Source organism: Zea mays, chromosome 5 (assembly GCF_902167145.1).
Source record: "Zea mays cultivar B73 chromosome 5, Zm-B73-REFERENCE-NAM-5.0, whole genome shotgun sequence".
NCBI lineage: Eukaryota > Viridiplantae > Streptophyta > Magnoliopsida > Poales > Poaceae > Zea > Zea mays.
This window is the reverse complement of record NC_050100.1, coordinates 223,847,953-223,862,579: the sequence shown is the minus strand read 5'-3', so window position 1 is coordinate 223,862,579 and position 14,627 is coordinate 223,847,953. Positions and strand designations below refer to the sequence as shown.

Genomic DNA, 14,627 nt, shown 5'->3' with positions numbered 1-14,627 from the left:
TAGAAAAAACAAATATTACAAGTTCAACGTCTAAGTGACTAAGTCAGACTCACAGGTAACAGATTCAACATATTACATGTTTAAAAATTTTGAGTCAGTGATGCCACAGCACACACAAATCACAAGATAACTAGGTATATGTCCGTGCGTTGCAACGGGGGATACTTGTACACGGATATGTCATTGTTTAGTGATGCTATCAAGAATCAACTCAACAATAATAACAAGTGAGTTGATCTAGATAATTAGTGAAAAAAATCAGCCATGCACCAAATATTCCTATGGATTTTGTTTGCATATTTAAAAATTCCTATAGATTGCTTTCCTCGTACAAGTTAGAGAAAAATAACAAAAGAATTGCAATTCACAGCTAACTCTAATTCGAGTACGAAAGAAGCCACCTGCAGCTGCAGAGATCCTAAAGCTCAACTGTGATGCTTCGCAGTATGCGTTCATTACAACATAACACTCTGAACATATGCAAGCCATCAGTTTTCACCGTTTCACCATCCTAATGTGGTCTTTTATTGACCCGAGTGTACTGTACTAAGGTGCATCAACGTGCGTCAGAACCGCAGAACTACATTCACTGCCTCAACTGAAGCTAGGGCAGATAGGTCCCTTGGACAAACCAAGGCGAACCTCCATTCCGTGGTGCATGTCAGGTTGACAGAAACCTTCAGAATCTTGAGGCACTGCAAGCCGGTAGAAAAAAAGAAAATCAGAACAAGTCAAAAACGATTGTGCCAAAAAGGAAAAAAAGTCTAATGCTATCACAAAGCATATACATATATAAAATGTTAGGCGGTAACTCAGTTAAGCACCAATGACCACTGACACATTTTATCACTCATCAGAGATGCTAATCCTAAAAGTTATTGTAGCTATGAGAGACAACTCAGGTCATACTGTCACAAAAACATATAACTTTTCTAGTTCCTTGACCTTATGACAACCTTCTTTGGTCTCAAGGCGTTTGCATTTCTTGGGTCAAGAATAAAATCAGACTTTGTATCTCATGTGAAGGCAACTTCTGGGTACAGTATGATATCTGTAATCTAATATTAAAACTTGTAGTGAATACCATATGGGACATATTCCTAAGCAATAAGGCCCAGTTCGAAAGCACGTTATATAACAGATCATGAAGTGACACATATCACAGCACTCGACAAACATTTAGCATTTATGTTCACTGCTATGAAGAATATTGGTTAATTCCTCTATTTCTAAAATACTTTATCAATCGGTTTTGGAGACTACTGCTATATAATACTACTAAACAATTTAGTTCATTCCTTCGAGATACGCACTGGAATGTTAATTACAGAAATGCTTAGCAGACCAACATAGAAGACTGTCACAAAATGGAAGTGGACTTGTGTTCATGTACCTCTCGGCTTGCCTCATGAGCCAGATTGGTGCCCTCTCAACCTTTTTCCCTCTGATTGCGCTCACCAGCAGTGGCTCCTCCACCGTCTCGGGCGAGGCCTCCTCCATTACCGTCTCTGAACCGTACCATCACGTCAAAAGAGCAGCTAAATTAACTTCTCAGCCCAAGCCTCGCAACCTGTGAGCAGAAGAGAATAAGATTCACCTTCGACAGCGCTGTAGCGGACGGTCGAGAGCTATCTGCGTCTAGGCTCGGTGCGGGCGAACCTATCGTGGAAGAGGGAGGCGGACGACAGCAAGAGTGGCTGGCACGTTTGGCATCGCGCTGTCCAACACCGACAGAAGCCCAACCCCTTGCTTCCGCCTCTACGGCCGCGCTGGTGGAAGCATTGTGCTGAAACATGAGGGCAAATCATATTTTCTTTTGTTGTATAAATTGCTATTAACCTTTTGCAGATATACATTTCCTGCTCCAAAGCTACATGGAAGATAATTTCATAGTAAAAAACAACTTAACTATAATAGCACCCCAAATGAAAGGAAATTTTATCACATGAAGAAATTATACCTTCAGAGCAGCTTTTGTGGGCATCCCTGTAGCAACATATTGATGCTCAGAGTGGCCAATGATTGCATCATTACAAACCACAACAATCTTTGCGATCATCTGAGAATTTTCATCCATGCTCAAGCTTGGCCAATCGTGTATCTTCCAAAGCTAATCTATAAATACGGGAGACATTTCAGAGATCATGGAGGGAGGAAAACATCCCATGACCACCGACAGTAACCTCTTGAGCAGTAAAGATGGACTTGGTACGGTGTAGTGCATAATTCAATTTGCAAAGATATACAAGCACCACAAAAATTTACAAAACTAAAGCAACACTGAATAAAACACCAGTGGATAGTAGCGGAGAAAGTGTTTGACCTGAAGTTAAAATATAATAACTTGTGCAGATATACCTTTGCACTGCCATACTTGAGGCAACTAATTCCTAGTTTTAATCCTTCCCTTGTCTGCATGATCCGAACAATAAGTGGCTCTTTCGACCTTTTCTTCTTAGCTTTTGCTTTCTTTGGTAGTTCTGGAGCGTTTGTAGGTTCATCTCCATCTATGATTAATGCCCCTTGAGTAAGAAGGGGGATAAGTTGACAAATAGCATCCGAGGCTGAGGTCTACCAAAGACATAGGTTACAATGTGATAAATTGAATACTTAGTTCACAGTAGAGGGCAGGTAAAATAAACATTGCACAACACAGGATACAATCCGATTACCTTATCTGCAATTGTAAAGTACTCCAATATGGCCGTGTGCACTATTAAGTACTCAACGGTACCTTTCTCCAAGATTTTATCAATCACAATAGTCATATGAAGCAGGACAGATGATATCTGCAACCCAAGCTTGGAAATTGTATCTATCAAACTGGAAAAGTAATTGAACATTAGGATTTGCCACAAATAAAAATCCATTGTATCTAGAGAAATATCTCGCGTACGGATAACCAAAGTCACAGTGATTTCCCCTATAATTCTAACACAGAGGAAAACTGTAAAAGACATGCTTAGCTCTAGCCTATTACGACTGTTCATAAGATGTTCAGAAAGAATAAATAGCAAAGGAAACTTCTAAAATACATGACCAGGATTCAAGGTTCATTTATACAGCGTAAACTACAAAAACAAGAGTGTCGTGCTATGGGACTCATCATATTCTGAATAGAATCATCATAAGCACCAGGGTAACTCTCAGACACCAATAAATGAGAGATAACGTTGGTATTTGATAAGAGCCCATACCTGTGAGGCTTCAACATCTGCTGGTAGATTTTCTATGTAAAGTTCCCATTCTTGCCCACTCCACTTTGCCACCTCATATTCACTTGGAAGTTTTCCAGATTTGAATTCTGCAGCTAAGGAGCAGATCTTTTTGTAAGTAGCTGAATCTGGTTCCATGGCATCGGGAGGGATACCAGTCCCCTCAACCCACAGGTGAAGGTCAATTTTGTTTTCTATCCCAGGTACATTGGTTTTGAGGAATTCAAGAAATGTCTCTGTATCTATTGATTGGAACTTGAAGGTTGCAATGTACTTCTTTAAAAACTCGTCGAAAGTAGGCCTGCCAATCTGATACAAGCAACAGGCATAAGACATCACATTAGAAATTAGTCCAATACTGAAGTAATTTTACTGAAAGAATGTTGCAAGGAAGAGTAGAAGAGTTGCCATGTTCCATACTTCCACCCACCTCACGCTCAATTCTCCAAAGGAACTGGAAACCTTTCTCATAGGGCACTTCAGAGTAAACATCATCAGGGTCAATCCCTGCCATCTTCGGCTTCAACTTGGTGAACTCCATGTTATCCTTAAACCTCTCCATCATCCTGTTCAACCCCCTCCATCCAATCCCCATGTTTAAGGCTGCCCGCTCCTCCCCTTGCACAACCTCAACAATCCTCCTCTCAGCATATGTTGTGAATCCCTGTATCAAGTGACAACAATATGAGACTAAAATGTCAATATACAAGTATACAATATACATATTAAGTTGTTAGGCACTTAGGCATGATAAACAACATCATCATAGCCCAGAAAAGTTGCATATTTACCTCTGTTTCCACACACGCCAACTGCAAACTTGCCCTTAAAAAACCAAATTCAAATTTGCCACTGAAGATCAAAATTCTGATTTGACACTGCTTTAACCCGGTCATTACTTTCTATTTTTATATTTGCAAGCAAAGAAAAACACTACATGAGGTTAAAGACCCCTTCTCTTGTTTCTCCATCTTCACCTACCTGCCTACCAGCTTTATTATTACTGGCCCATGCTATAACTCAAATCCAACCTTTTGCAGCTCTCATGCTACTCCCTATGGTGTTCCTCCTACCCATCTTCGTCCGACAGTTCTGGTACCATCTTCTTGCTCATTACTGGCCCATGCTATAACTCAAATCCAACCTTTTGCGGCTCTCCTGCTACTCCCTATGGTGTTCCTCCTACCCATCTTCGTCCGACAGTTCTGGTACCATCTTCTTGCTCATCCAATCCCCATGTTTGATCTATTTTAACTGTTCATATGGGATATGGGACGTGATCTAATCGCGACATGAGATGTCTACCCCACATAATCAAAATGTAAAATAGATCACACTGCAAGAATTACAGAAATAAAATTCAATGGGATATTCAAGCAGGGTACAATATCATGTACCAATTTAACGAAAAGTGTGTGTTGTGAAATGTGACCAGTATCCATATCAGAGTACACACATGGATTTACAATTATAAACATGTTGTTTAGTGAAACCTGGGAGAATAGGACAACATCAAGCAATCAGCATGATTTTTTTCTTTTTTGAATCAATGGAGGCAGGCAGACACAGTAACCAAATCAATGGTTGTCCATCTACTACTACTCTAGTTACTGTTGGTCTGTATTAGGACCCAAGTCCAACATCTAGCAGTAAGGTCAATAAAAATGCAACAAAAATAAGTATTCAGGGCAACCTGTGGTTCATGTTGAAATAACAAATGTGGTAGACTTTAAGCATAATATAACTATGTAGAGGTGCAGAGACAATGACGTGATGTTTCAGGACTACTTTAGTATATGCAATCCATTACTGAACCAATAGTAGGTTTAATAAGCAAAAACAGATAGACTTCGGTAGCATTGAAGGGAAGGAATTGCCGAATGCCACATTGTACTGCACCTGCACTCATAAAAAGGATTTCTTGAAAACATGTTTCAATCGGTTGCACAGGCTAATGGAATATGCAATATTGGAGTGAAAAATGGGGGAAATCAACACCTACAGATCCGATTTCACCTTGAATTATTTAACCATTCAACATCATGTCAGGGAGGCACTTAGTTTTTAGATACTTCGAAGTGGCATGGCAACCTTTCAGGAGCTGTCATCATCGAAAGTAATAGTCAAGCATGATACAGTTAAACATAATATATACCAACTGAAGAGCTATTACAGTTTGCTCTACCGTGATTCAGGGGGAAAGCTAAGTGCCATTCACAAATGGGGTGTCTCTGATCTTGGATTAAGTTTCAGCTCCTGTGTCAAACGGGAAAAGGTCCAAGATTCCAAGACTGTTCGCAGATTAACTGATGGCCCAAGACGTTCCTACATGTCACAGGCATCAACAGTACCATTGATTCCTTCTTCTATTAGCACTGAACAGAAAAAGAATGAAGATAAGACATTGGATTTAGGTTGCCCAGGTATGAATTTACAAAAATAAGTCTGGAGGCAAATAATCTGCGCCCTTTGACAGAACAGATAAAATCAGAAAATCTCTCACAGCTAAAGGAACCATGTGTGAAGAATGAATTATCTTGTCCGACCAGCAATGGTACCAGCCAAGAACATAAAGGAGGGATTGGAGGCCACAAACTTGCAGCAGCAAGCATGATGGTTCTTTCTGTCAATCATTTCCTGCAAATGCTAGTGAATCAGTGAGAAATGTGCATGTCTGGGCAGTACTTAAAGAGGGTAGAGACTGTACATCTTCACTTACACTTAGGGAGTAGCATAAAAGGCCAGTGTCAATGATTCAGAAGCACAAGATTAAGCAACTGATAAGAGCAATCTATATAGTGGGAAAAAAACTTATGATACAGAAGCACATGATTAAATTGAAAAAAACAAAAAAAATGCAATAACGGTATTGAAAGGGAAATGTGCCTTTGGGTCATTTCTAAGTATTTTGGTGATTTAGTGTCCAACACAAGTGTCTAAGTGTAAAATGGTGGGCAAAGTACAAATCAAGGATAAAGGTATGTTTCTCAGACTTAGTACATTGTTTTAGAGACTAATGTATTGTGTCTAAGTGCTGGAAACAGGAAAAATCGAATTGGAATTGTCTTGGCTCGAGCAGCCAAGACTCTGCTCAGTCTGGGAGCACCGGACTGTCCGGTGGTGCACCGGACAGTGTCCGGTGCGCCAGGCTGGCTTGCGCGAAGTGGCCGCTCTTGGGAATTCACCGGACTGTCCAGTGTGCACCGGACTGTCTGGTGTGCACCGGACTGTCCGGTGAGCCAACGGTCGGCCGGGCCAACAGTCAGCCGCGCGATCTGCGTGGGACACGTGACCGAGCCAACGGCTAGAAGGGGGCACCGGACTGTCCGGTGTGCACCGGACATGTCTGGTGCGCCAACGGCTCTCTGGCTGCCAACGGTCGACTGCGCCATTTTTGGAAGGAAATCGGGCACCGGACAGTGTCCGGTGTGCACCGGACTGTCCGGTGCGCCAGTCGACAGAAGGCAAGATCAGCCTTCCTAGATTGCTCTCAACGGCTCCTAGCTGCCTTGGGGCTATAAAAGGGACCCCTAGGCGCATGGAGGAGAACACCAAGCATTCCTACAACATTCCTAAGCACCAAGACATCGATTCCGCGCCTTTGATTCTTTGCGATAGCAATTAGAGCTCTAGTTGAGTAGTGAACTCTTTGAGTTGTGTTGTGAGCTCTCGTTGCGACTTGTGTGCGTGGTGTTGCTGTGATTTCTTGTCTTGAGTGTGTTGCTAATCCCTCCCTTGCTCCGTGCTTCTTTGTGAACTTCAATTGTAAGGGCGAGAGGCTCCAAGTTGTGGAGATTCCTCGCAAACGGGATTGAGAAAAAGCAAGCAAAACACCGTGGTATTCAAGTGGGTCTTTGGACCGCTTGAGAGGGGTTGATTGCAACCCTCGTCCGTTGGGACGCCACAACGTGGAGTAGGCAAGCGTTGGTCTTGGCCGAACCACGGGATAACCACCGTGCCATCTCTGTGATTGATTTCTTGTGGTTATTGTGTTTTGATTCCTCTCTAGCCACTTGGAAATTATTGTGCTAACAATTAACCAAGTTTTGTGGCTTAAGTTTTCAAGTTTTCAAAGGATCACCTATTCACCCCCCCCTCTAGGTGCTCTCAATTGGTATCAGAGCCGTTCTCTTCAAGAAGGGACTAATCACCCGAAGAGATGGATCCTAAGGGAAAGGGGATGGTGGTCAACAACGAGAAGGAGTGTATCTTCAACGAGCCGAAGGATGACAAGCCTACCGACTCCGGCTCGGGCCATAGACGGAAAGAAGGGAAGAAGAAGAAGACGAGGCGCATCAAGGAGATCGTCTACTACGACGACAGTGATGAGTCTACTTCCTCCCAAAAGGACGACGACCACAACGACTACGAGAGAAGGAAACCGGTCAATTCGAACTTTTCTTTTGACTACTCTCGTATTCCTCAAAGTGCAAATGCTCATTTATTATCTATTCCACTTGGTAAACCTCCTCATTTTGATGGAGAGGACTACGGATTTTGGAGTCACAAAATGCGTAGTCACTTGTTCTCTCTCCATCCTAGTATTTGGGAGATTGTAGAGAGTGGAATGCACTTTGATAGTTCGGATAGTCCCATGTTCATTAATGAGCAAATTCATAAGAATGCACAAGCTACTACTGTTCTTCTAGCTTCATTGTGCAGGGATGAATATCACAAAGTGAGTGGCTTGGATAACGCCAAGCAGATCTGGGACACCCTCAAGATTTCACATGAGGGGAACGACGTCACATTGCTCACCAAGATGGAGTTGGTGGAGGGCGAGCTTGGACGATTCGCGATGATAAGGGGCGAGGAGCCGACACAAACATACAACCGGCTCAAGACCCTTATCAACAAAATAAGGAGCTACGGAAGCACGCGATGGACGGACCACGACGTCGTCCGCCTAATGCTAAGGTCGTTTACTGTCCTTGATCCTCATCTTGTAAACAATATTCGTGAGAATCCTAGGTACACCAAGATGACGCCCGAGGAGATACTTGGAAAGTTCGTGAGCGGGCGAATGATGATCAAGGAAGCAAGATACGTGGACGACACATTGAATGGTCCAATCAATGAGCCTCAACCTCTTGCTCTCAAGGCAACAAGAAGCAAGGAGATGCTACCGAGCAAGGTGGCACAAATTGAGGCGGTCGGACTTAATGATGAAGAGATGGCTCTCATCATCAAGAGATTCAAGACGGTTCTAAAAGGTCGCAAGGGGCAGCCAAGCAAGACCAAGACAAAGGGGAAACGCTCATGCTTCAAATGTGGTAAGCTTGGTCATTTTATTGCTAATTGTCCCGACAATGATAGTGATCAGGATTAAGGGAACAAGAGGGAGAAGAAGAAGAACTATAAGAAGGCAAAGGGAGAGGTGCATCTAGGCAAGGAGTGGGATTCAGATTGCTCCTCTTCCGACTCCGACAATGAAGGACTCGCCGCCACCGCCTTCAACAAGTCATCCCTCTTCCCCAACGAGCGTCACACATGCCTTATGGCAAGGGAGAAGAAGGTATGTACTCGAAACTCTACTTATGCTTCTTCAAGTGAGGACGAATCTAGTGATGAGGATGAAATAGATTATTCATGTTTATTTAAGGGCCTAGATAGAACCAAGGTAGATAAAATTAATGAATTGATTGATGCCTTGAATGACAAGAATAGGCTCTTAGAAAAACAAGAGGATTTGTTATATGAAGTACATGACAAATTTGTAGAAGCACAAAAATCTCATGCTTTAGAAGTTAAAAGAAATGAAATGCTTTCTTGTGAATTATCTTCTTGCCATGAGACGATTTCTAGCTTAAGGAGCATTAATGATGATTTGAATGCTAAGGTAGAAATAGCTAGTAAATCAACAACTTGTGTAGAAAATGTTGTTATTTGCAATAGATGTAAAGACCTTGATATTGATGCTTGTAGTGAACACATAGCTTCCATTGCAAAGTTAAATGATGAAATGGCTAGTCTTAATGCCCAACTTAAGGCTAGCAAAAGTGATTTTGATAAACTAAAATTTGCTAGGGATGCCTACACGATTGGTAGACACCCCTCAATTAAAGATGGGCTTGGCTTCAAGAGGGAAGCCAAGAACTTAACAAGCCATAAGGCTCCCATCTCCGCCAAGGAGAAAGGGAAGGCCCCTATGGCAAGAAGTACTAAAAAGAACCGTGCTTTTATGTACAATGATAGAAGACAGTCTCATAGGAGTTGTAATACTTTTGATTCACATGCCTATGACTCTTATGCTATGTATGCTTCCAGTTCTTCCTATATGCATGGTAGAGGTATGCCTAGAAAAAATATTCATCATGTGCCTAGGAAGAATATTGTTCATGTTCCTAGAAAAGTTATGAATTGTCCGTCTACAATTTATCGTGCTTTAAATGTTTCCTTTGCTATTTGTAGAAAAGATAGGAAGATAGTTGCTAGGAAATTAGGGGCAAAATGCAAGGGTGATAAAGCTTGCATTTGGGTCCCTAAGGAAATTGTGACTAACCTTGTAGGACCCAACAAGAGTTGGGTACCTAAGACCCATGCCTAAATTTGCCTTGCAGGTTTATGCATCCGGGGGCTCAAGCTGGATTATCGACAGCGGATGCACAAACCATATGACGGGGGAGAAGAAGATGTTCACCTCCTACGTCAAGAATAAGGATTCCCAAGATTCAATCATATTCGGTGATGGGAACCAAGGCAAGGTGAAAGGTTTAGGCAAGATTGCAATATCCAATGAGCACTCTATCTCTAATGTGTTTTTAGTTGAGTCTCTTGGATATAATTTACTATCTGTCAGTCAATTATGTAATATGGGATATAATTGTCTATTTACAAATGTAGATGTGTCTGTCTTTAGAAGAAGTGATGGTTCACTAGCATTTAAGGGTGTACTAGACGACAAACTTTATTTAGTTGATTTTGCAAAAGAGGAGGCCAGTCTAGATGCATGCTTAATCGCTAAGACTAGCATGGGCTGGCTGTGGCATCGCCGCTTAGCACATGTGGGGATGAAGAACCTTCACAAGCTTCTAAAGAGAGAACACGTGATAGGTTTGACTAACGTGCAATTCGAAAAAGATAGACCTTGTGCAGCTTGTCAAGCAGGTAAACAAGTGGGAGGAGCACATCACAGCAAGAATGTGATGACCACTTCAAGACCTCTGGAGCTGCTGCATATGGACCTCTTCGGACCCGTCGCCTATCTGAGCATAGGAGGAAGTAAGTACGGTCTAGTTATTGTTGATGACTTTTCCCGCTTCACTTGGGTGTTCTTTTTGCAGGATAAGTCTGAAACCCAAGGGACCCTCAAGTGCTTCATCAGGAGAGCTCAAAATGAGTTTGAGCTCAAGGTGAAGAAGATAAGGAGCGACAACGGGTCCGAATTCAAGAATCTTCAAGTGGAGGAGTTTCTTGAGGAGGAGGGGATCAAGCACGAGTTCTCCGCTCCCTACACACCTCAGCAAAATGGTGTGGTAGAGAGGAAGAACAGGACGCTCATTGATATGGCGAGGACTATGCTTGGAGAGTTCAAGACCCCCGAGTGTTTTTGGTCGGAAGCTGTAAACACGGCTTGCCACGCCATCAACAGGGTCTATCTTCACCGCCTCCTCAAGAAGACCTCATACGAGCTGCTAACTGGTAACAAATCCAATGTATCGTACTTTCGTGTATTTGGGAGTAAATGCTACATTCTAGTGAAGAAAGGTAGGAATTCCAAATTTGCTCCCAAAGCTGTAGAAGGGTTTTTATTAGGTTATGATTCAAATACAAAGGCGTATAGGGTCTTCAACAAATCATCGGGTTTGGTTGAAGTCTCTAGCGACGTTGTATTTGATGAGACTAATGGCTCTCCAAGAGAGCAAGTTGCTGATCTTGATGGTGTAGATGAAGAAGACGTTCCAACGGCCGCGATACGCACCATGACGATTGGAGATGTACGGCCTCGGGAACAATTGGAGCAAGATCAACCGTCTTCCTCAACTATGGTGCATCCCCCAACCCAAGATGACGAACAGGTACCTCAAGTGGAGGCGCATGATCAAGGGGGAGCATAAGATGTTCAAGTTGAAGAGGAAGAAGCACCTCAGGCACCTCCAACCCAAGTTCGAGCGACGATCCAAAGGGATCATCCCGTCGACCAGATATTGGGTGATATTAGCAAGGGAGTAACTACTCGTTCAAGATTAGTTAATTTTTGTGAGCATTACTCCTTTGTCTCTTCTATTGAGCCTTTCAGGGTAGAAGAGGCCCTGCTAGATCCGGACTGGGTGTTGGCCATGCAGGAGGAACTCAACAACTTCAAGCGCAATGAAGTTTGGACACTGGTGCCTCGTCCCAAGCAAAATGTTGTGGGAACCAAGTGGGTGTTCCGCAACAAATAGGACGAGCACGGGGTGGTGACGAGGAACAAGGCTCGACTTGTGGCAAAAGGTTATGCCCAAGTCGCAGGTTTGGACTTTGAGGAGACGTTTGCTCCCGTGGCTAGGCTAGAATCAATTCGTATCTTGCTAGCATATGCCGCTCACCATTCTTTCAGGTTGTACCAAATGGATGTGAAGAGCGCTTTCCTCAATGGGCCGATCAAGGAGGAGGTGTACGTGGAGCAACCCCCTGGCTTCGAGGATGAACGGTACCCCGACCACGTGTGTAAGCTCTCTAAGGCGCTCTATGGACTTAAGCAAGCCCCAAGAGCATGGTATGAATGCCTTAGAGACTTTTTAATTGCTAATGCTTTCAAGGTTGGGAAAGCCGATCCAACTCTTTTCACTAAGACTTGCGATGGTGATCTTTTTGTGTGCCAAATTTATGTCGATGACATAATATTTGGTTCTACTAATCAAAAGTCTTGTGAAGAGTTTAGCAGGGTGATGACACAGAAATTCGAGATGTCGATGATGGGCAAGTTGAACTACTTCCTTGGGTTCCAAGTGAAGCAACTCAAGGACGGCACCTTCATCTCCCAAACAAAGTACACGCAAGACTTGCTAAAACGGTTTGGGATGAAGGACGCCAAGCCCGCAAAGACGCCGATGGGAACCGACGGACACACCGACCTCAACAAAGGTGGTAAGTCCGTTGATCAAAAAGCATACCGGTCCATGATAGGTTCTTTGCTTTATTTATGTGCTAGTAGACCAGATATTATGCTTAGCGTATGCATGTGTGCTAGATTTCAATCCGATCCTAAGGAGTGTCACTTAGTGGCCGTGAAGCGAATTCTTAGATATTTAGTTGCCACGCCTTGCTTCGGGATCTGGTATCCAAAGGGGTCTAACTTTGACTTGATTGGATATTCAGATTCCGACAATGCTGGATGTAAGGTCGATAGGAAGAGTACATCGGGGACATGCCAATTCTTAGGAAGGTCCCTGGTGTCATGGAACTCTAAGAAACAAACCTCTGTTGCCCTATCCACTGTTGAGGCCGAGTATGTTGCCGCAGGACAGTGTTGCACGCAACTACTTTGGATGAGGCAAACCCTCAGGGACTTTGGCTACAATCTGAGCAAAGTCCCACTCCTATGTGATAATGAGAGTGCCATCCGCATGGTGGAAAATCCTGTTGAACACAGCCGCACAAAGCACATTGACATCCGACATCACTTTTTGAGAGACCACCAGCAAAAGGGAGATATCGAAGTGTTTCATGTTAGCACCGAGAACCAGCTAGCCGATATCTTTACCAAGCCTCTAGATGAGAAGACCTTTTGCAGGTTGCGTAGTGAGCTCAATGTCTTAGATTCGCGGAACTTGGATTGATTTGTAGCATACATGTGTTTATGCCTTTGATCATGTTCCTTATGCATTTTGTTGTTTAGTTATGGTGCTCAAGTTATACAAACACTCCCTGGACCTCACAAGTCCGTTGCAAAGTGATGCACATGTTTAGGGGGAGATGTGTTACAACTTGACCCTTTGAGACTAACCATGTGCTTGAGTTTGATGCTTTAGTCTCAAAGAAGGATTGAAAGGGAAAAGGTGGACTTGGACCATGAAAGACTTCCACTGCACTCCGATGAGAGGGTAACTTATTCCAAGTTCATCTCATGTACTCTTATTGCCTTTGTATTCTTATTGAAGATTTTGGTGAGGCAATGGGGTTAAGGGGGCAAGATTCATCCCGTTTTGGTGCTTGATGCCAAAGGGGGAGAAAATAAAGGCCAAAGCAATAAATGGATCAGCTACCACTTGAGAGATTTTGAAAATAGTAGAATAGAGCTTTTGATTTGACAAAACTCTTTTATTGTCTCTCTTGTCAAAAGTTGGCTTCTTGTGGGGAGGAGTGTTGATTATGGGAAAAAGGGGAGTTTTTGAAATCTTGAATCAATTTCTCTTGGAATGACTCTCTTTATGTCTTAACATGTGTGTTTGACTTAGAGATAGAAAGTTGAGTTTGATTTGCAAAAACAAACCAAGTGGTGGCAAAGAGTGATCCATATATGTCAAACTTGATTCAAAACAACTTTGAGTTCTTAGTTGAATTGATTTTATACTTGTTCTACTTGCTTTATGTTGTGTTGGCATAAATCACCAAAAAGGGGGAGATTGAAAGGGAAATGTGCCTTTGGGTCATTTCTAAGCATTTTGGTGATTTAGTGTCCAACACAAGTGCCTAAGTGTAAAATGGTGGGCAAAGTACAAATCAAGGATAAAGGTATGTTTCTCAGACTTAGTACATTGTTTTAGAGACTAATGTATTGTGTCTAAGTGCTGGAAACAGGAAAAATCGAATTGGAATTGTCTTGGCTCGAGCAGCCAAGACTCTGCTCAGTCTGGGAGCACCGGACTGTCCGGTGGTGCACCGGACAGTGTCCGGTGCGCCAGGCTGGCTTGCGCGAAGTGGCCGCTCTCGGGAATTCACCGGCGACGTATGGCTATAATTCACCGGACTGTCTGGTGTGCACCGGACTGTCCGGTGAGCCAACGGTCGGCCGGGCCAACGGTCGGCCGCGCGATCTGCGTGGGACACGTGGCCGAGCCAACGGCTAGAAGGGGGCACCGGACTGTCCGGTGTGCACCGGACATGTCCGGTGCGCCAACGGCTCTCTGGCTGCCAACGGTCGACTGCGCCATTTTTGGAAGGAAATCGGGCACCGGACTGTCCGGTGCGCCAGTCGACAGAAGGCAAGATCAGCCTTCCTAGATTGCTCTCAACGGCTCCTAGCTGCCTTGGGGCTATAAAAGGGACCCCTAGGCGCATGGAGGAGAACACCAAGCATTCCTACAACATTCCTAAGCACCAAGACATCGATTCCGCGCCTTTGATTCTTTGCGATAGCAATTAGAGCTCTAGTTGAGTAGTGAACTCTTTGAGTTGTGTTGTGAGCTCTCGTTGCGACTTGTGTGCGTGGTGTTGCTGTGATTTCTTGTCTTGAGTGCGTTGTTAATCCCTCCCTTGCTCCGTGCTTCT

The 14,627-nt window shown here is 43.5% G+C and overlaps 1 long non-coding RNA gene and 2 pseudogenes across 4 annotated transcripts; all 3 read right to left on the bottom strand.

The window, feature by feature from the left end:
* Positions 1–435: 435 nt before the first annotated feature.
* LOC109939601 (uncharacterized) lies at positions 436–1,746 on the bottom strand. 2 transcript variants are annotated; one of them, XR_002262102.2, is made up of 3 exons: positions 1,598–1,746; positions 1,394–1,508; positions 436–695 (listed from the first exon to the last, which is right to left on the bottom strand). It is a non-coding gene; the product is annotated as an uncharacterized lncRNA (long non-coding RNA). The 2 variants fall into 2 exon arrangements; XR_002262101.2 differs by having other exon boundaries at positions 1,394–1,570; positions 1,660–1,729.
* A 212-nt stretch (positions 1,747–1,958) lies between these two features.
* Positions 1,959–3,033, bottom strand: LOC103627888 (pumilo motif and calcium-transporting ATPase motif pseudogene; annotated as a pseudogene). The gene is made up of 3 exons (XR_002262100.2): positions 2,673–3,033; positions 2,359–2,571; positions 1,959–2,115 (listed from the first exon to the last, which is right to left on the bottom strand). The product of XR_002262100.2 is annotated as a pumilo motif and calcium-transporting ATPase motif pseudogene (transcript).
* A 237-nt stretch (positions 3,034–3,270) lies between these two features.
* Positions 3,271–3,746, bottom strand: LOC103628909 (Peptidase M1 superfamily pseudogene; annotated as a pseudogene). Its single transcript, NR_165311.1, has 2 exons — positions 3,646–3,746; positions 3,271–3,524 (listed from the first exon to the last, which is right to left on the bottom strand). The product of NR_165311.1 is annotated as a Peptidase M1 superfamily pseudogene (transcript).
* Positions 3,747–14,627: the final 10,881 nt, after the last annotated feature.